General features: G+C 44.6%; 1 protein-coding gene across 1 annotated transcript in view; it reads left to right on the top strand.

The window, feature by feature from the left end:
- LOC136406731 (CMRF35-like molecule 1) overlaps positions 1 to 21617 on the top strand; it is a 172098-nt gene that overhangs the window by 105347 nt on the left and 45134 nt on the right. The window lies entirely within an intron of this gene.

Raw genomic sequence — 21617 nt, 5'->3', positions numbered from 1 at the left:
ATCAGTTTCAGATATATGGAAAAAGTTTATATAAGCAGGTAAGGACTCTCAAGCCCCTCAGCGAGATCTTCTGAGCATGGCTTTTAAGGTCTATAATGACCAAGAAAGGAACAGAAAAGGCAAATAGAGCCCAAAAAGAGATCAGGCAAAATACCAGCTCTTGGCATACACCCTTAAAGGCTCCAACACCCCGAAGGGGCTTCATAAGACTCCATCAGGGCCCTGCTTCAAGAATGGAAAAGAAGGTCATTGAGCTAAAGCCTGCCAGGCTTCTTGGCCCCCACAAGGGACATGCCTTTGCTGTGGGAGAAAGGGACACTGAAAGGTAAGCTGCTCCTTTGCTCTTGAAGGGAGGGTTCAGTCTTTTCCAGCCCTGCTCCAGCCACCTGTGACCTGACCTTGCCAAACCTGCTGGAACTTGCCACTGAAGGCTAAAGGTATCCAGGGCCATTGGCCCCATCTTGTGACACTGTGGACGAGCCTAGGGTATTTCTTCCAAGTAGCAGGTAAACTGATCTCGTTTCTTATGGATACGAGGGCCACTTACTATGCCTTGCCTGATATTTGAGTTTTATTTATCCCTTGAGGATCTCTGTTGTGGGTATTGATAGTCCTATTTTCTGCTGCTTTGTTTAATGTATAGTGTCTCCTTTATTCCTCTTGTCTCAATGCCCCATGCCTATTTTAGGCTGGGACCTGCTTCTAATTTAGACTAATTTACCTCTGCTTCCCAGCATAGTGTATCCCAAGGTTCTCTTCACCATGCCACTGTTGCAAAGCCCCAGGGAAAAACCCCCTGGGTCCATCTTTCCAGTTTAAAGAAAATGAAAGCTCCATCTCCATATGCTGCAGACGGCTTTTCCAGTCTACCTGAATCATTGCCAGCTAGAAGCAGTGGTCATTGGGACCTGGACTCTAACTGCAAAGTATGGAAATGTGACCAGAACTCCAGTGCCTTGTGGATTTTTCCTGAATGTGTGTGACTCCTGCTCCTTGGGACAGTTTTCAGATTGAAGTGGGGTTAGGTTACATTTACAAATAATATGAAGCAGTGACAGTGTCAACATGGACTTGGTGAAATTACATTAACATGTTAAGGACATTTAAGGCTGTAAGAATTTTATTTTAAATCCTATTGTATTAGTTAAGACTTTGCTTGATAATCTAATAGAGTTTAATCACTTCATTGTATTAGGATACTTGTTATAGTATCTGTTATTGTTGGCTATTTTAATTTTGCTGTTTATTTTTTATTTTTCCAGTCTGCTTCAGAATCAGAACATAGGGATTCAAATTAGTATAAAGATGCCACATAAAACCAGTGGGGTTTTTAGGAAATTTTAATAACTTCACTAAAACCCTATTGCTAAAGGTTTATTAGCAACCAATTGGAAAAAAATTTTTGCCAACAGGAAAGGGATAATTAGAAAAGCCAGACTTAGAATCTGTAACAGAAGGCATAATATCTGAGTGTTTAATTTATGTCCAAATGAATACTAAGCAAAGTAGGAAAATTATTATAAAAACCAGTTAATTTTATGTAAGTTACAGAAGGTCTGTACAGTTTATAAGAAATTAATCAGTAACATTTGTTTCTTTAATGAACTGTATTGCTATTAATACTGTCTGTTAAATATCTGTTACATGTTATACACCTCATTGAGTTAAGTCAAAAATTTGACTTAGGATATAAAACCAGTGGGAAATTGGTAAGGTATCAAAATGTTGCAAAATTAATATTGATATTTTAGGAGGAAAGGTCAGGCTTTCTGTTTTGTCCTTTCCTTGGGGAGGAGAAGGAGAAGAATGTAGAAGCTTCCTAACTTATAAGGACAATGGGATATTTAGTTTTTTTTAAATTTAATTAATTGTGTTTACATAGATTCTAGGGTCACCCTGAATGCATCCCCTTCCCCCCTATTCCCTTCAACATCTCCCTTGCTCCCCTCCCTATAGCACCCTCCCCCCTTTCCTTCAGGTTTATCCCATCCTATCATCCCCTTTCCCTCTGTTCTCTTTTCCTCTGGTCCCTTTGATCCCTCCTCTGTCTCAATTCTGTTCCTCAGTTCTCATTGTTCCTTGGATTCCTCAAATGAGTGAGGTCATATGATATTTTTCTTTCTCTTCCTGGCTTATTTCACTCAACATAATAGTTTCCAGATCCCTCTATATTGTTGCAAAAGGTAATATTTCTTCTTTTTCATAGCCCCATAGTATTCCATTGTATATATGTAGTTTTAACTATAGAATAAAGGGTGTATGAGGAATTTCTTTTCTCTTTTAATAAGAGAAAGAATTTACATACCAACCTACATTGATTTAGGCTCTTTCTCCCTTCCTGGAAACCTGAGAGTAACATACCTCTAGGCAAAGGAAGGGAGATAGACATTAAAAGATTTGTAAATGTCTTTGATTGTATTACCTTGAAAGTTTTAATGTTTTTGTGGATCCCCTAAACAAATGTTGTGGGCTTGTTAATAATTGTCATGATGTCATGCTCCTCCCAGCCTGTATGTGATCAAGGGTATATAACCAGCCTCTGAAATGTTTTTGGCGCGCATGATTTGGGTCTGCAATGCCCCGTGTTAGTCATATGTGGCCGGCATATTTAATAAATCTCCTCCTTTAATAAAACCCTTCAAAATTCTTGTGGACTTGGTATCTCTACGTAAACCTGTAGAAGTGAGGTATGGGTACTTTACAACACCCTTCCCCCAGAACAGACCCTCTCCTTTCCTGCCCATCCTCAGTCACTCCAGCTCCTAAAGCCCCAGCTCCATTCATCTGGATGGTGAGAAGAAGCAGAGGTAAGAGCAGCCACATGATCCTGCTCACCCTGGTCTCTCCCTGGTGATGATCAAATGCCAGCGCCCTCCAGGGACTTGAACAGAACCTAGAAGCAAACTACCTTTGATTTGTTGAATCATTGCATTTTGTTTTTCACATCTACTTCCCTTAATTTTCTGTCTTTCAGTAACTTTCTAATTTTATTAATTAGGGGAAAAACAGAGTCATCATTTACGAGTGTGTGATTAATGTGTCGTCAGTGATTTTGGGGGAGCCAAATGTCCAGGCCTGGCGAGGTTCCACCTGTGAGTGGGTGTGAGGGGCTGAGAAGGGGCCGCCCTCAGCACAGGGCAGGACGTGCAGCATGGCGGCGGAGGGGAGCTGAGAGCGTGGTCCCAGGCGGTGATGGAAACATGCTGAATTTGCACGTTGCGAAGGACGCAGTGCTCAGGGCTGGCACCCAGCCTGGCTAGAGGAAACAGCCCCATTCTCAACCTCTCTCCAGGCAGCCCCACTGCAGGAGCATCTCAGACCCCCTTCCTGCCCTGGGCTATTGTTCCTCCCTGAGCCTGACCCCCACCCCTCCCTCAGGACACCTTTTTCCCAGGTCCTGAGTCACTCTGAAGCAGACACCGCCATGGGGACATTATAAGGAAGAAGTGGCCTTTTCCCTTCAGCTTCATTTTGTCCCAGATGCTTTTCCCCACATCTTTGCATATTTCACTGTCCACAGCTCTTGGCAAACTCCCTGTGCCAGGGACACTGCTTATTCTAAGGGCCTCCTAAGCGACATTTCCTCACCTGTTCTCTTCCTTCAGAAGTTCTCTTCCCTCCTTCCTGTCACCTGCCCCCTCTCCCTCTCCTTGCTCTTGCTTCCTCCTTAGCACCTTTTCTTAACAGTTATTGGGGTATAATTGGAATACAAAAAATTGCATACATATGAAGTGCACAGTTTGAATGTTTTTCAAAAATTATTTCTGCATACAGTAAAATGTATTTTGTTGTAGATTCCTCCCCCCCCCCCCCAATTGATTGATTTTAGAGAGACAGAGAGGAAGGAAGGGAAACTTTCGTTTTTTGTTTTCCCACTTCTGCATTCATTAGTGGCTTCTCATATGTGCTCTTCCCCCAATTGAGCTTGTGACCTTGGTGTTTCAGGATGGTGCTCTTACTGATTGAGCTAACTGGTCAGGGCCTGTTGTGGAGTTTTAACAGAAACACCGTTTCATGGACCCACCACCAGAAACATACCAAACAATTCTGTCACCTCGCTGTAGAAGTCTTTAACTATGGATTCATTTGCATAAGTCAGGCAGTCAAGCTGTGGAGGTTAGGCAGCAGTTGCTGATCTGGTGCCTGAGGAGTGTGTGTGGCTTCAAAGCCAGTTCAGCTTTCAGAGCCTTTGAGGTTCCTTTCGGATCTAACCTGTATGCACCAGTCAGTGGCCACTGTGTGACCTGGGTAGTGGTCTCCAGACGTTTTCAGTCTTGGATGTTTTCTACAGGGTCTGGTCAAACAGGCACAGCTGAAGCTATGCTTGGGAATACCAGGGTCCTTTTCTTCTATTTTTAAAAACTAGTTTTTTGTTTTTTGATTACAGTTGATGTACAATATTACATTAGTTTCAGTTGTACAATCCAGTAATAAAACATTTATATAAGTTCTGAAGTGGTTACCCTAACACCCATATGACACCATCCATAGTTATTACAATATTATTGACTACATTTTTTAAGCTACACTTTATATCCCTATGATTATTCTGTAACTATGGATTTGTACTTCTTAATCTCTTCATCTTTCTTACCAGTCCCCCCAACCCCTTTCCATCTGGATACCATAGAAATGTTCTCTGTATCTATGAGCTCATTTTTATTCTGCTTGTTTGTTTATTTTGTTTTTAAAATTAAACATATAAGTGAAATCATATGGTATTTTGATTTTGCTGGCTGACTTATTTAACTCAGCAAAATACCTTCATCCATCCATCTTGTTGCAGATGGCAACATATATATATATATATATATATATTGTATATATGTATCACTTCTTCATCCATTTCTTTATTGATGGGCACCTAAGTTGCTTCCATATCTCGGCTATTGTAAGTAATGCTGTGATGATGTCTTTTTGAATTAGTGTTTTGGGTTTCTTTGGCTAAATATCCAGAAGTAGAATTGCTGGATTCTGTTGGAATCCATGGGAGTCAGAAAAAACCAGAATAACAGGCTTTATTGAAAGGAAGAAAGGAGCCCTGCTGGGCACTTCTCCCAGGGAGAAGAGCACCAGTACAAGCTAGGGGGACAAATTTATAGGGTAAAAGGAGAGTCTTGAGCAAATGGGCGTTGAATCAAAGTCCTGGTATGTCCGGAATGCTCCTCCTTGGGGGGCTTGCCAGCTTCTTGGAATTCCTCTGTCTCAGGGGCCATAGTCCAGTAAGGGTGAGGTCAGGCAGCCCGGTGGAACAACAAAAGGGCAGTTGGAATTTCATATATCTATCATTTCTCAACTCTGTGGTATGATAAAAAAGGAAAAGAGGTGGGGGGGGGGGGAAGAAGAGTGTATGGGGCTCAGGAAGGAGGTTTGTCTCTGACTGGTCATCTTCTGGAGCTACTTCCTGGTGGTATCCCTATTGGGGTCTCCTTAGTAACACCCCCCCTTGGGGTAGTTGAAGTAGGGGTTGTAAAAGCATTTGATTGTAGGTAATTCTTTTTTTTTTTTTTTTTTTTTTTTTACAGAGGCAGAGATAGACAGGGACAGACAGACAGGAATGGAGAGAGATGAGAAGCATCAATCATCAGTTTCTCGTTGCGCATTGCGCCTTCTTAGTTGTTCATTGATTGCTTTCTCACATGTGCCTTGACCGCGGGCCTTCAGCAAACCGAGTAACCCCCTGCTGAAGCCAGCGACCTTGGGTCCAAGCTGGTGAGCTCTTTGCTCAAGCCAGATGAGCCCGCGCTCAAGCTGGCGACCTCGGGGTCTCGAACCTGGGTCCTTCCGCATCCCAGTCCGACGCTCTATCCACTGCGCCACCACCTGGTCAGGCTGATTGTAGGTAATTCTAGAGATTTCTCTCACTAGGCCTGTAGGAACTTGATAAAGAAGGGGGCAAGTATTTGGATAAGGAGGGTTGTATAGTGGGGGTGAAAGTTCTTCTATGGTAAAGTTAGCGATATTTTTTTCCTGGCAGCCTTGGAGAGAGCAGTTAGCTTGAGCTAAAAGAGATGTTTCATGTCCGTTTGTAGGCTTTTCTTCAGCCAAGAAGACCCAGCGATCTTGTCCCCTTACTATGTGAAGGGTAAAAAGACTGAGAATCGTTAAGAGGTGAATGCTATTTATTCTCCTAGTTCTTCAAGGATGCGGGAGAGCTTTAGGGTTAGGGGGCTTGTAGGGGCTGAACAATAGAATTTAGGAGGTTTGCTGATATAGGCTTTCAGATTTTTCTGTTTTGCAAGGGCAGGTTTCAGGATTGGTGTGTAGGGTTAGGTAGATTTTTCCAATTTTCTGATTGATGAAGGTCTGCATGTGGTTCTTTAAGAAACTAGTGAACAAACGTAAGAGTCAGGGTCCAGAAGTTAGAAAAATAAATAGGAGAGTGAGTGGACCAATGCAAAGCACTAGTCAAGACACCCAGTTTGTGTGAAACCACTGATTCCATGACTCAGTTTGTTTTTTACAAATTTACTGGGCTTTAGAGGTAGAAAGAATAGAAATAAGACAGGGCAGTGGCCAGTCCCCCTGCCCCTAGACTTATTTTTGTAGAGATTTCTAAAGCAATAAGAAGAGGGATTACCTGTACAGCTCATTTGATTCTTAGATTGATGGGTAATGTACTAGGAATTAAAAGAGGCTCATGGGGAAGGATTAGGTTGATACTTGGGGTGAGATAGATTAGGGTACAAGTTTTTGTCCAATTAGTAGGGAGACACATATAGGTGTTGGTCTCACATGAGTAGAAAGCCCCTGATTGGGTAAGGCAGGCTGAGAGGTGAATAGAGAATAAAAGGTCAAGGAGTTGGTTTCGTTTCTCTGTTTTGGACCTCCAGATGGTCAGGGTGGAGGAAAGAGCTGCCCTAATAAGTGGGGAGAATAGAAAATTGTTAGCTAGGGTGACTGATTAAACATTCTTTGAAAACCAGTTTTCTGATTGTACAAATTCTTTTTTCTCTGTACAAACTTTCTACAATCTGCACAAACCTTCTACAACTTATATAAACCGTTAGCTTTCATGCACTTTCTTATCCAGAAATAAGTGGCCTTCATAACAACTTGCCTTTGCTTTTTTCTTTCAAAAGTATTTCCATACCTTATATGTTCTATTATCAAAACCATACAACTCTTTTCTAGCCAGAGCTCTTGATTTAAAAATCTTTAACCTTTAGTGACAGTTAAGTTGATTCTTTTTTCCTAGTTTCCCTTTTCCCAAAGTCTGATTAAAAGAGTCCTTAGTTTTTTCATATATTTGCCATATGTAGACCAACCAGCTTCCAGTTTGTGATTGGAGTAAGGCATGCTGTTTTTCTACTTTAGCAGCAGTGGGAGTTGTCAGGATCACGTTGTGTGGACCTGTTCACATGAAAGTCAGTCCTTGGGTGATGTACTGCTGGAAGTGCCTCTTGGACAGTCTTTAAATAGTTTGCTGAGTAACCTGTAAATCCTACAAGTACTTAGGGAGAGGATGGTTACATTTCTACACTTTGCAGTTAGAGTTTAAGTCCTAGTGACCACTGCTTCTAGCTGGAATTAGAAGCAGGTCCCAAAGCCTATACAATAGGCATGGGGCATTGAGACAAGAGGAATAAAAGAGATACTGTACATTAAATAAAGCAATAAAATCAGACTGTCAATACCCACAGTAGAGATCTTCAAGGGATAAATAAAACTCAAATATTCAGGCAAGGCATAGTAGATGGCCCTTGTGTTTACAAGAAATGAGATCAGTTTATCTGCTACTTGGAAGAAATACCTTAGGCTTGTGAAAGATGTCCTTGGTTTTCAGTGGTAATTCCCATCATGATGGGCAAGGTCAGGTCACAGGTAGCTGGAGCAGGGCTAGAAGACACTGAATCGTCCCTCCATGAGTCAAGAGGGCAGCTTACCTTCTCGTGTCCCTCTTTCCAAAGCACAGATGTGTCAACCGGTGGGGCCAGGAAGCCTGGCAGGCTTCAGTTCAATGACCTTTCTTTTCACTCTTGAAGTAGGGCCCTTATAGAATCCTATGAAGCCCTTTAGGGCTCTGGAGCCAAAAGCTGGTATTTCCTGACTTCTTTTGGGCCTTATTTGCCTTTTCTGTTACTTCCTCGGTCATTATAGACCTTAAAAGCCATGCTCAGAAGATCTTACTGAAGAGCTTGACTAAGAGAGCAAATTTGGGAATCCAGTATTTAAAGAAGCCTATTAAACTGAGGAGAGAAAAGATTTGATATGTGGTGGTAGGTGGTTGGAGACTGTGGAGGGTCTGAGTTCGATCTCAGGTGAGACTTCAGGTGGTGGGCATTAAGGCGATGCCTAGATAAACTAGGGACTGAGAATGAAGTTGAGCCTTAGCAGAGAAGACACGATATTCCTTCATGGTGAAGAAGTTAAGAAGGGTGGCAGTGTGTCTCCTTGAGGCAGGTAGGGAGGGGCTGCAGAGGAGTAGGTTATTTACATATTGTAAGAGAGTACTAGTTTTGAGATTGCATGCTGCTAAATCCTGAGCTAGTCCCTGCCCAAACAGGTGTGGGCTGTTTTCGATCCCCTGGGGCAAGACAGTCCATGTAAGCTGCTGGGCTGCATTAGTGTTCGGGTCAGTCCAGGTGAATGCAAACAGAAAGTAAGGGTCAGGGTGTAGAGGAATGGTAAAGAAGGCATTCTTGAGGTCTAGGACCATGAAGTGAGTGGTGTTTAAGAGAATGTGTGACAGTAACCTGTAGAGATTAAGGACTACTGGATGGAGGGGAACTACTGCCTCATTGATTAGGTGTAAGGTTTGTATGAGGCGATAAGCCCATGAAGGTTTTCAAGCAGGAAGATAGGTCGAAGAAGAAAAAGAGACAGAGCTGCCTGTCTGTAAGGAAGGAGAAGGGGTTTAAGAACACAGTGGAGAAGGGAAGGGCCCCTGGACAGCAGGGGAGGAGAAAGAGGATTCTGCGAAGGGAGGAAGCTCTTGTAGGGAAGAGACCCGAATGAAAAAGATTTGCAGAGGGACCAGAGAGGGGTGCTCTGGGGGTCAGGCAGGAGGTGGAGAGAGTTGGGAGTCAGGCAAAGGAAAGATTAGGAGTGGAGGTTTTAGGTGGTTACTTTGGCCAAAAATGGCCTGCATATAGAACAAGTGGTACAGAAATTAAGGACAGGAGCAAAGGGAGAAGAAAAGCCTGCATGTAAGGAATTTCAGAAGCTTTCCCAGTCTGATGGCAAAAACTGTCAAGGTCTCTCAGAATATTGTAATAGAATGTCCCATTTTCAGGTGAATGGGAGTCATTGTCTAATTTGTATTGGGGCCACACCATGTTACAGAAGAAAATGAGTTTTTTTGGCTTAAGGTCAGAGAGGCCCAACTTAGTGTGTTTTTTTTTTATGAGACATCCTAGAGGGGTCTGGTCAGAAGGCTTAGACTCTGAGGAGCCCATAGTAGAGACAGGTGAGCAAGAGGGGGTGTCCCTGCCTTTTATCACTGTCCCAAGAGGAGAAAATCTCCGTGTTGGGGAGTCATCTCTGATAGAGGTTGTCACCACCTGTCAGAGAGTTCCGAGAGAGTGGAGAGGTTTGGCTAGGTGCCTAGTTTTCCGTGCAGTCTACTGAGACTGAAAGTCAAACCCCTCAAAATGAAGGTGTGTCAGAGAAAACCATCGGACCAGAGAAAATTTTGTGGAAAAGAGAAGCCGACCGGGGAAAAAAAAGGGAGAAACTCCTTACCTTCTGGTCCAGCAGGAGTTCAGGACAGGGTTAGACTGCCAGCCAGTCGACCTACAATTACACATCCAAACAGAATCAGGGAGTAAGCCCTGGATGAGCTTACACTGCCCATTGCTTCCCTGGTTGTAAGTTTGGATGGCAAAGAGGGATCGTCCAGGCAATTAGTACCCTGTCCCGGGTTTCGGCACCAAATGTTGGAATCCATCAGAGTCCAAAAAGACCAGAGTAACAGGCTTTATTGAAAGGAAGAAAGGAACCCTGCCGGGCACTTCTCCCAGGGGAGAAGAGCACTGGTACAAGCTAGGGGGACAAATTTATAGGGTAAAAGGAGAGTTTTGAGCAAGTGGGTGTTGAATCAAAAGTCCTGGTATATCTGGAATGCTCCTCCTTGGGGGGCTTGCCAGCTTCTTGGAATTCCTCTGTCTCAAGGGTGATAGTCCTGTAAGGGTGAGGTCAGGCAGCCAGGTGGGACAACAAAAGGGCAGTTGGTATTTCATATATCTATCAGATTCTATTTTTCTCTTGTTTTATCCTTTGCTTTAAAGCTTATTTTGTCTGGTATCAGTATTGCTACCCTTGCTTTGTTTTTTGCTTCCATTTTCATGAAATACCTTTTCCCCATCACTTTATTTTCAGTGTGTGTGTGTGTGTGTGTGTGTGTGTGTGTGTGTGTGTGTCTTTCAATCTGAAGTGACTCACTTGTAGACAGCCTATGTAAGAGGTCATGTCTTCTTATCCGTTCAGGTACTGTATGTCTTTTGATTGAGGACATTTAATTCATTTTCATTTAAAGTAGTTGCTGATAGATTTGTATTTGTTGCCATTTTATTATTCATATTTTTTATCTCTTTAAAAAATTGTCTTCTTAAAGAACATCCTTTAACATTTTTTGTAATACTGGTTTGGTGGCAATGAACTGATAGATATGTGAATTTACCAGGAATTCCAAACTGCCCTCTTGATGTTATGCTTATCTGTCAGACCTCACCCTTACTAAACTATCGCCTCTGAGGCAGAGGAATTCCAAGAAGCTGGCAAGCTGCCCCAAGGAGGAGCATTCCAGACATACCAGGACTTTTTATTCAACACCCACTTGCTCGAAATTCTCCTTTACCCTATAAAATTCGTCCCCCTAGCTTGTACTGTGCCCTTCTCCCTGGAGAAGTGCCCAGCAAGGTTCCTTTCTTCCTTTCAATAAAGCCTATTACTTTGGTCTCTTTGGACTCCCATGGATTCCAACATTTGGTGCCGAAACCCAGAAAGGGGTACCGGTTGCCTGGATGATCTCTCTTTGCTGTCCAAACGAAGCCTGGACAAGCAATTGTAGGTTGATTGGCCGTCAATCTAATCCTGTCCTGAACCCTTGCTGGACCAGAAGGTAAGGAGTTTCTCCCTCCCCTTTCCCAGTTGGCCTCCAAATTTCTCTCTAAAAACACCCCTTTCTGGTCGGACGGTATTGACTTTGGACCCCATATCTATGAGTGGTCTGCCTCTACTCCTTTATGGACTTCTACAAAAGTCTAGGCATGCCTAGCCAGGCCCCTCTCCTACATCCCAGGACCTCAGCCTTGGGGTGATGACCCCCTGTCTGAGACTCTCTTTCTACGGAGATTTTCTCCTCTCGTAACTGTGACTGAAGGTGGGGATGCCCCCTTCTCTCACCAGTCTCCTCTACTGTGGGCTCCTGTTGGTCAAATAAGTTTGTAAATATGATATATATGTTTGCTCGCTTGTGACTTATATTGGGTGTGGGGGACAGGCTATAAGCAGGCCAGGCCGTTGTAGCCTGGGGTTTGGTTTTAGGACTAAGCTTTTCCCCACACCCTTGACTGATTGTATGATCTGGGTGGTGCACTCTCATGAGGAATCCAATTATGCCTTGGATAAGTGACTTTGTATCGGACACTTCCTTGTTTGTATATTGGATTAAGGGATTTTGGTTTTCTACACTATAAAGTGGGACAGACCAGGAGCTGGCTCACCCAGTTCCTGCTATCACGATTGCAGGGGCTTCCCTGATCCTTTGCCCTTCATGGGAAAAGCTGGTTTTCTGCCTTTCCCTTGTCTTCTTTTGTGGTTTGCCTGTCTTGGTGAGACACCATTAAATAGGATGGCCCCCCATCCTCTGACTCCGCCATTTCTTTATCGTCTGCCCGAATCCAATGGGAACCTGCATGTGAATGGCCACGATGGCGGCTCCTGGCCTTACAGCTCCTTTCAGTTTAAACCGTCCACCCACACTCCCCTCGGAACATAGGTTCTTCCCAATCTCAGGCCTCAGAGACTACTCCTCTCCTCCTTTAAGATTACTCCTTTGGGACTCCTCTACTCCTTCGGGACTCACTCTACTCTCTGAGGTTCATAGTTGGGGAGGTTTCTACTCCGAGCAGCCTGCTTCTATGGACTTCCTGGAAAGTCTAGGAGCCTAGCCAGGTTGCTTTCTTTTATCATTACAATATCCTGAGAGATCTTGACAATTTCTGCCACTGAATGGGGAAGACTTCAGAAATTCCTTACATGCAGGTTTTCTTCTCCCTTCGCTCCTGTTCTTAATTTCTGTACCGCCTATTTTACATGCAGGCCATTTTTGGCCAAAGAAACCTCACCTAAAACCTCCGCTCCTAATCTTTTCTTCTACGAAGACTCCCAACTCTCTTCCCTCCTGCCTCACCCCTGGGGGCACCCCTCTCTCGGGACCCCTTTCTGGTTCCTCTGCAAATCTTTTTCAATTGAGTCTCTTCCCTCCAGAAAGCCCCCTCCCCTCTCTTCACTGAATCCTCTTTCTCATTAACCTGCAAATACTATTCTCTTTTTTTCTCCTCTCCTGCCGTCCAGGGGCCCCTTCCTTCTCCACTGTGTTCTTAAACTCCTCTTCCCTTCTTATAGACAGGCAACTCTGTCTCTTTTTCTTCTTTGACCCATTCTTCCCTCCCTACTGGCTTCGGCTGTCTCTTACCTATCCTCTCACCCCACCGGCTTTGGCTGTCTCTCCCCGCTCCCCACCAGCTTCGACTACAGCTATGCCCTTCTCCCCCTCATCCTCTCCCTTTTCTTCAGAGCTCTAAATCTTTTTGACTCCTCTGACCACGTGGCATCACCACCACCAGCACCTCAACCTCCTCCTTCTCCTCCTCCTCCTGCAGATTCTGACCCTCTTTCTTTTCCATCCAGCTGCTTACACTGTCCATCCTTCTGCTTTCTCTCTTCCTCCCCTCTATGCTGACACCTTCCTGACATTTTGAAAAACTTAAAAAGGCAGAATTGTCTATTGAGCTATGTGAGTGAATAATCTGTTTGTCTTTGTTTGTCAGAAAATACCTCTACTATAATTTTAATTGAAACAAGTAAAGCATGCTCACTTAAATTCCTTAAGTCATAATTTATATGTGAAGTTTTTGTTTAATGTGTAACTGTGTCTGTTTATAAGGCCTTAAACCAATAATTACTCACCTCTTAAATCAAGGCTTACTCATCCCCATGGACTCTCCCTGCAATACCCCCATCCTTCCTGTTCAAAAACATTCAGGGCTTAATGCCTCATACAAGACTTACACCTAATCAATAAGATGGTAGTTCCCCTCCATCCAGTAGTCCTTAATCTCTACAGGTTACTGTCATACATTCCCTCAAACAGCACTCACTTCATGGTCCTAGACCTCAAGAATGCCTTCTTTACCATTCCTCTACACCCTGACCCTTACTTTCTGTTTGCATTCACCTGGACTGACCCGGACACTAATGCAGCCCAGCAACTTATATGGACTGTCTTACCCCAGGAGATCAAAAACAGCCCACACCTGTTTGGGCAGGCACTAGCTCAGGATTTAGCAGCATGCAATCTCAAAACTAGTACTCTCGTGGAGCATTGGCCTGGTGTGCAGGAGTCCTGGGTTCGATTCCTGGCCAGGGCACACAGGAGAAGCACCCATCTGCTTCTCCACCCCTCCCCCTCTCCTTCCTCTCTGTCTCTCTCTTCTCCTCCTGCAGCCAAGGCTCCATTGGAGCAAAGTTGGCCCGAGTGCTGACAATGGCTCCATGGCCTCTGCCTCAGGTGCTAGAATGGCTCTGGTCACAATGGAGTGATGCCCCATATGGGCAGAGCATCGTCCCCTGGTGGGTGTGCCAGGTGGATCCTGGTCAGGCGCATGTGGGAGTCTGTCTGACTGCCTCCCCATTTCCAACTTCAGAAAAATACAGAAGAAAAAAAAACACTAGTACTCTCTTACAATATGTAGATGACCTACTCCTCTGCAGCCCCTCCCTACCTGCCTCAAGGAGACACACCCACCACCCTTTTTAACTTCCTCACTGTGAAGGAATATCGTGTCTTCTCTACTAAGGCTTAACTTCACTTCTAGTCCGTAGTCTATCTAGCTAGGGGTCTCCAAACTTTTTACACAGGGGGCCAGTTCACTGTCCCTCAGACCATTGGAGGGCTGCCAAATACAGTGGTCCTCTCACTGACCACCAGTGAAAGAGGTGACCCTTCCAGAAGTGCAGAGGGGGCTGGATAAATGGCCTCAGGGGGCCACATTGCGGCCCGCGGGCCGTAGTTTGGGGACGCCTGATCTAGGCATTGCCTTAATGCCCACCACCTGAAATCTCACCCTAGATCGAACTCAGACCCTCTGCAGTCTCCAACCACCTACCACAGCAAATCAAATCCTTTCTTTCCTCGGTCTAATAGGCTTCTTTAAACACTAGATTTCCAATTTTGCTCTCTTAGTCAAGTCCTTCAGTGAGATCTTCTGAGCATGGCTTTTAAGGTCCATAATGGCCAAGGAAGTAACAGAAAAGGCAAATAGGACCCAAAAGAAGTCAGGAAATACCAGCTTTTGGCATATGTTCTTAAAGGCTCCAGCACCCTAAAGGGCTTCATAGGATTCCATCAGGGCCCTGCTGCAGAGTGGAAAGAAAGGTCACTGAACTGAAGCCTGCCAGGCTTCCCGGCCCCATCAAGGGATACACCTCTGCTGTGGAAAGAGGGACACAGAAGGTAAGCTGCCTCCTTGCTCCATGGAGGGAGGGTTCAGTGTCTTCTAGCCCTGCTCCAGCTTCCTGTGACCTGACCTTGCCCAGCATGATGGGAATTGCCACTGAAGGCCCAAGGACATCTTTCACGAACCTAAGGTATTTCTTCCAAGTAGCAGATAAACTGATCTCATTTCTTGTAAACACAAGGGCCATCTACTATGCTTTGCCTGAATATTTAAGTTTTATTTATCCCTCAAAGATCTCTACTGTGGGTATTGACAGTCTGATTTTGCTACTTTATTTAATGTATAATGTCTTTGTTATTCCTCTTGTCTCAATGCCCCATTCCTATTGTAGGCTGGGACCTGCTGCTAATTCCAGCTAGAAGCAGTGGTCACTAGGACTTAAACTCTAGCTACAAAGTGTAGAAATGTAACCACCCTTTCCCTAAGTACTTGCAAGATTTACAGGTTACTCAGCAAACTGTTCAAAGACTGTCCAAGAGGCGCTTCCAGCAGTACATCACCCAAGGACTGACTTTCACGTGTACAGGTCCATGCACCATGATCTTGACAATTCCCACTGCTGCTAAAGTAGAAAAACAGCATGCCTTACTCCAACCACAAACCAGAAGCTGGTTGGTCTATGTATGGCAAATATATGAAAAAACTAAGGACTCTTTTAATCAGACTTTGGGAAAAGGGAAACTAGGGTAAAAAGAAAGTCAACTTCAGTGTCACTAAAGGTTAAAGATTTTTCAATCAAAAGTTCTGACTGGAAAGGAATTGTATGATTTTGATAATAGAAGGTATAAGGTATGAAAATACTCTTGAAACAAAAAGAAAAAGCAAGTTGTTATGAAGGTCAGTTATTTCTGGATAAGAAAGTTTATGAAAGTTGAAGGTTTATGTAAATTGTAGAAGGTATTGTAGGAGGTTTGTACAGAGAAAAAAGAATTTGTACAATCAGAAAACTGGTTTTCAAATAATGTTTAGTTAGTCACCCTAACTAACAATACTTTACTCTCCCCACTTATTGTGATGACTCTTTTCTCCACTCTGACCATCTGGAGCTCAGAAACAGAGAAACAAAACTGACCCCTTGTCCTTCTATTCTCTATTCACCTCTCAGCCTGCCTCACCCAATCAGGGGCTTTCTACTCATGTGAGACCAACAACTATATGTGTCTCCCTACTAACTGGACAAAAACCTGTACCCTAATCTATCTCACTTCAAATATCAACCTAATCCCATCCCATGAGCCTCTTTTAATTTCTAGTACACTACCTGTCAATCTAAGGACCAAACAAGCTGTACAGGTAATCCCTCTTCTTGTTGCTTTAGGAATCTCTACAGAAGTAGGTCCAGGGTCAGGGGTACTGGCCACTTCCCTGTCTTATTCTTAATCTCTCTCTCTCTCTCTCTCTCTCTCTCTCTCAAGCCCAGCGAATTCGTATACATGGACTTAGTGGTTTTACACAAACTGAGTGTCTTGACTAGTGCCTTTCATTGGTCCACTCACTCTCCTATTTATTTTTCTAACTTCTGAACCCTGCCTCTTAAGTTTGTTCACTAGTTTCTTACAGAACCGCTGCAGACCTTCGCCAATCAGAAAATTGGAAAAATCTACCCAACCGTACACACCAACCCTGAAACCTGCCCTCGTAAAACAGAAAAATCTGAAAATATCAGCAAATCTCCTAAATCCTACCTTTCAACTCCTACAGGCCCCCTAACCCTAAAGCTCTCCTGTATCCTTGAAGAACTAGGAGAATGAATAGCATTCACCTCTTAATGCTTCTCAGTCTTTTTACCCTTCACTTAGTAAGGAGACAAGATTGCTGGGTCTTCTTGGCTGAAGAAAAGCCTACAAACGGACATGAAACATTTCTTTTAGCTCAAGCTAACTGCTCTCTCCAGGGCTTCCAGGAAAAATATCTCTAACTTTACGATGGAAGAACTTTCACCCCTGCTATACAACCCTCCTTATCCAAATACTTGCCCTCTTCTTTATCAAGTTCCTACAGGCCTGGATGAGAGAAAGCTCTAGAATTATCTACAATCAAATGATCCTACACTTTTATTCCCCAATACCCCAAAGATAACTTTACAAGAGAAATATCAAATAGGTAGGGATGACAGCAAGAAGAAGCCAAAGCCCAAGAAGTTCCCTCCTGAATGTTCTCCAAACCCTTTTTCTTTTAAACCACACATATTCAGTTCTTTTAAAAACTTACACCAACAGGTTTCCTGTCTCTAAAAATCTCCACATGTCCTCCCATTCTAGAGGAACCAGACCAGCACATCTGATGAGGCTCATCCAGGAGACCATGTATCACCATGTCACTCTGTCCACTCGGCACTCACAGCAAGCAATTCACAATTATCACCTCACAAAATTTTTTACTTCCTTACTCAGGTTTTTGAAGACATCGCCTGGTTCAGACCTCACAGCACGGAAATTTACAACCTCCTTAACTGGATGAGAGACTTGGCTTGTCAAGTTTGTTTTCTTGAGTTCTCTCCAGAAGAAGCAACAATTTTCCAAATTTTTTCTCCTCTTTCTCCTCGTTACCCCTCACCATATATTATAAAATTAATAACTGACTTTCTTTTATATGTAACCACAGAGTTGAGAAATGATAGATACATGAATTTACCAGGAATTCCAAACTGCCCTCTTGATGTTCCACTTATCTGTCAGACCTCACCCTTACTTATTGGACTATTGGCCCTGAGACAGAGGATTTCCAAGAAGCTGGCAAGCTGCCCCATGGAGGAGCATTCCAGACATACCAGGACTTTTGAACACCCACTTGCTCGAGACTCTCGCTTCCCCTATAAAATTCGTCCCCCTAGCTTGTACTGGTGCCCTTCTTCCGGTGAAATGCCCGGCAGGGTTTCTATCTTCCTTTCAATAAAGCCTGTTATGCTGGTCTTTTTAGACTCCCATGGATTCCAACATGAACCCTTAGTTTTTTCTTGTCTGGGAAGCTCTTCATCCTTCAGTTCTAAATAATAGCCTTCCTAGGTAGAGTAATTTTGGTTGTAGGTCCTTACTTTTCATCACTTCGAATATTTCTTGCAAATCCCTTCTAGCCTGCAAAACTCTGTAGAGGAATCAACTGACAGTATTATGGGAACTCCCTTGTATGTAGTCTTGATGCTTTTAAGATTCTCTCTTTGTTTTTAACCTTTGCCATTCTAATTATAATGTATCTTGTTTTGGACTATTTGGGATTCATCTTCTTTGGGAGTCTCTGTACTTCCTGGACCTATGTGTCTTTTTCCTTCAGCAGGTTAGGAATGTTTTTAGTCATTATTTCTTCAAATAGGTTCTCAGTTCCTTGCTCTCTTTTTTCTCCTTCTAGTATCCTTATGATACAGATGTTGTTATGCTTGATGTTGTCCCAAAGATCCCTTAAACTATCCTCAATAAAATTATTTTTCTTTGTCTTGGCCAGATAGCTCAATTGGTTAGACATCATCACAAAGCACAGAGGTTGCTGGCTCCATCCCCAGTCAGGGCACATACAAGAGCAGATCAAAGTTCTTTTCTCTCTCTCTCGCTCATTCCTCTCTCACTAAAATCAATAAATAAACATAAAAAATATTTTTCTTTCTGCTGCTCTGATAGTGTGTTTTCTTCTATCTTGTCTTCCAAATTGCTGATTCAGTTCCCTGCTTTATCTAATCTTAGTTATTGATTCCTTTTAATATATTCTTCATTTCTGACTGGTTCTTTTTTTTTATGGTTTCTATGTCCATTTTTATGCTGTTAAAATTCTCCCTAAATTCCATGAGTATCCTTATAATCATTGTTTTAAACTCTGTATCTGGTAGTTTGCTTGCCTCCATTTCATTTAGTTCTTTTTCTGAAGATTTCTTCTGGTCTTTCATTTGGGGCATGTGTCTTTGACTATTCATTTTGTCTGCCTCTCTGTGTTCGTTCCTACATATTAGGTAGATCTGTGTCTCTCAGTCTTGGTAGAGAGACTTTATGTAGTAGGTGTCCTGTAGGGCCCACTGGCACAGCTTCCCCAGTCACACAAGCTGGGAACTCTGGGCGTGCCCCCAGGTACACTGTATGCACTTCCCTGTTGTAGTTGAGACTTAATTGCTGTTGGCACATCACTAGGACAGATTGACCCCAGGCCAATTGGCTACAATGACAAGCAGGGACTACAGAACTACAGTGGAAAAGCTGCTGTGGAGGGGCTGACCCCTGTTTTAGTGGGGCTCTGGTGCCTGCTGAGTCCACCCCTTTAGTCTGTCACTCCTGGAGGTGATTGGTTGTGTGGTGCTCTGGCATGTTCTGAAGCTGACCCCTCAGTGTGCTGCTGGCTCTGGGGTCTCCCGGCAGGTGCAGGCCAAGGTCAGCCATTACCTGAGCCCTTCCTGGGGTTACCTGCCCTGCCCAGGTTACTTGGCATGAGCTACAAAACAATCTATAGATGGCTGCTACTTATGCTGGGCTTGGAGGGGCCCAGGAGACCCCAGTTGCAAACTGAGTCTAGCTGCCACTAGTGATAGGCCTGGGGCCACTTAACAAGAGGTTCTAGGCATGCTCACACCAGCCACTGCTTGTTTGGGGTTTGTAAACCTTGAAAGTTTAGAAATGAGCCCAGACAGGTCATTTGTATGGAAAAGACCCTAGCCATGGCTTGAGTAGGCCTGCAAGTTGGTGGTGGTGATGGGGGGGGGGTGTTCAGGGAATTACCAGGGTGGGTTGAACAGTGTGAGCCAGATTGATGGCTGTGGTGCCCGTCTTGAGCCTGCGGTGGGAGGTATCTTCCAAGGAACAACGGCTTCTGCCAACACTTCTGCCTGGGAGAAAGTCCAGGGTCCCTTTATTAAGCTACTTCCACCTCTTCTTTTTTTTTTTTTTTTCCTGTATTTTTCTGAAGCTGGAAACGGGGAGAGACAGTCAGACAGACTCCCACATGCGCCCGACCGGGATCCACCCTGCACGCTCACCAGGGGCGATGCTCTGCCCCTCCCGAGCATCGCTCTGCCGCGACCAGAGCCACTCTAACGCCTGGGGCAGAGGCCAAGGAGCCATCCCCAGCGCCCGGGCCATCCTTGCTCCAATGGAGCCCTGGCTGCGGGAGGGGAAGAGAGAGACAGAGAGGAAGGAGGGGGGGGTAGAGAAGCAAATGGGCGCCTCTCCTATGCACCCTGGCCGGGAATCGAACCCGGGTCCTCCGCACGCCAGGCTGACGCTCCACCGCTGAGCCAACTGGCCAGGGCCGCTACTTCCACTTCTTGCTCTCCCCAACACCCCCTCCCAGCTTTCAGGCCCTCTACTGCCCTTCCTGGGCCTTAGGCTGGAAACTTGGGTCTTTTCCTCCCCAGCTGCTGAGTACTTCCAGTGACTGGTCAGCATCCAGGACAGAGCAGAGGGAGAATAGAGAGAGAAAAAACAAGTATTCTCTCCTCCATGTCTTCAGACCATGATTTCCCTAGTCCGAGAGAACCTGCTCCCTGAGTTCCAGGTGGAGTTGTTGCTTTTGTACTGGGGTTTGCTGGGGTTGGGTGAGTGGGGGAGAAACAGACACCAAGAAAACTCTTGGAACCCCTCCTCTTCCCCTTCTGGTTTTCCTTTTCTGTTCATCCTGAGCTGTCATGGTCCGTGCTGAGTGTGCAGGTTTAGTTTCAGGACGTGCCTGCAACATCCCTGCACAGGCAGCAGGAAAATAGAAACAAAACCAGAGAACTCAGAGCTGAATGGTCCTACTCCTCTGGTTTCCTTCCCTAGTCTTCCCACCACCATTCATGCAGCAGAGCCCTCAGTCAGTGCTCCAGGCATTCTGTCTCAGCTCTTAGTGGCGGTCAGTGGGAGAGCTGCACCGAGTGCGCTGACCCTCTTACCTGGGACCAGAAGCCTGCAGCATCAAATGCAAGAGCAAAAACCTGCAAACAGGCTCAGCAGCCTTTGATGCAGGAAGAGTTAATTATAGTGATGCCACACAATGGCACACTAGGCAGCTATTTAAAGAACTAAGTGAACAGATATATAATGTCTTAGAAAGGTTTCAATGGTTAATAACTTTGTACAAACAAAACATACTCATTCAACCTGCACCAAGATCAAGAAACAAATGTATGGTCCCTCAAAAGGCCCTCCACATCTCCTTCCAGCCACAACCTACACAGTTATGGTGCTCTTACTTCCTCCCAGTCACCCCTTACAAAATTGTCCACCACCCACCTGTCTTCTAACAGCCTTGTCAGCTCTGTGGCTTTATATAAATAAATCACACAGCATACTTTCTTCTCTGTCTGGTTTCATTTAGTGACCATTGCGTTTGTGAGATTCATTAATGTGGTTGTATATGTATGAATATGTTTATTCTGATGTTGATGTCATATCCCAGTGTAAATACATCAAACATTCATTCCACTGTTGATGGGTGTTTGACTATGCAAAGACGTGTGGAAAAACATCTGGGAAAAAATGAGGTTGAAGGGAAAAGGCCACTTCTCCTTTATAATGTCCCCATGGTGGTGTCTGCTTCAGAGTTACTCAGGACCTGGGAAAAAGCTGTCCTGAGGGAGGAATGGTGGTCAGACTCAGGGAGGGACAATGGCCCAGGGAAGGAAGGGGGTCTGAGATGCCCCGCAGTGGGGCTGCCTGGAGAAAGGTTGAGAATGGGGCTGTTTCCTCCAGCCAGGCTGGGTGCCAGCCCTGAGCGCTGCGTCCTTCCCAACATGCAAATCCAGCACGTCTCCATCACCAACTGGGACCACACTCTCAGCTCCCCTCCGCCGCCATGCTGCACGTCCTGCCCTGTGCTGAGGGCGGCCCCTTCTCAGCCCCTCACACCCACTCACAGGTGGAACCCTGGCCCGGCTTCTCCCAAATTACTGAAGACACATCAGTCACACACTTGTAAATAAATGATGATACAGCTTGTATTTTACTTAATAAAATTAGGAAGTAAATAAAGACAGAAAGT

The sequence above is a fragment of the Saccopteryx leptura genome, chromosome 5, assembly GCF_036850995.1.
Source record: "Saccopteryx leptura isolate mSacLep1 chromosome 5, mSacLep1_pri_phased_curated, whole genome shotgun sequence".
Classification (NCBI taxonomy): Eukaryota; Metazoa; Chordata; class Mammalia; order Chiroptera; family Emballonuridae; genus Saccopteryx; species Saccopteryx leptura.
The sequence above is the reverse complement of the archived record's forward strand: the minus strand, read 5'-3'. Positions and strand labels throughout refer to the sequence as shown.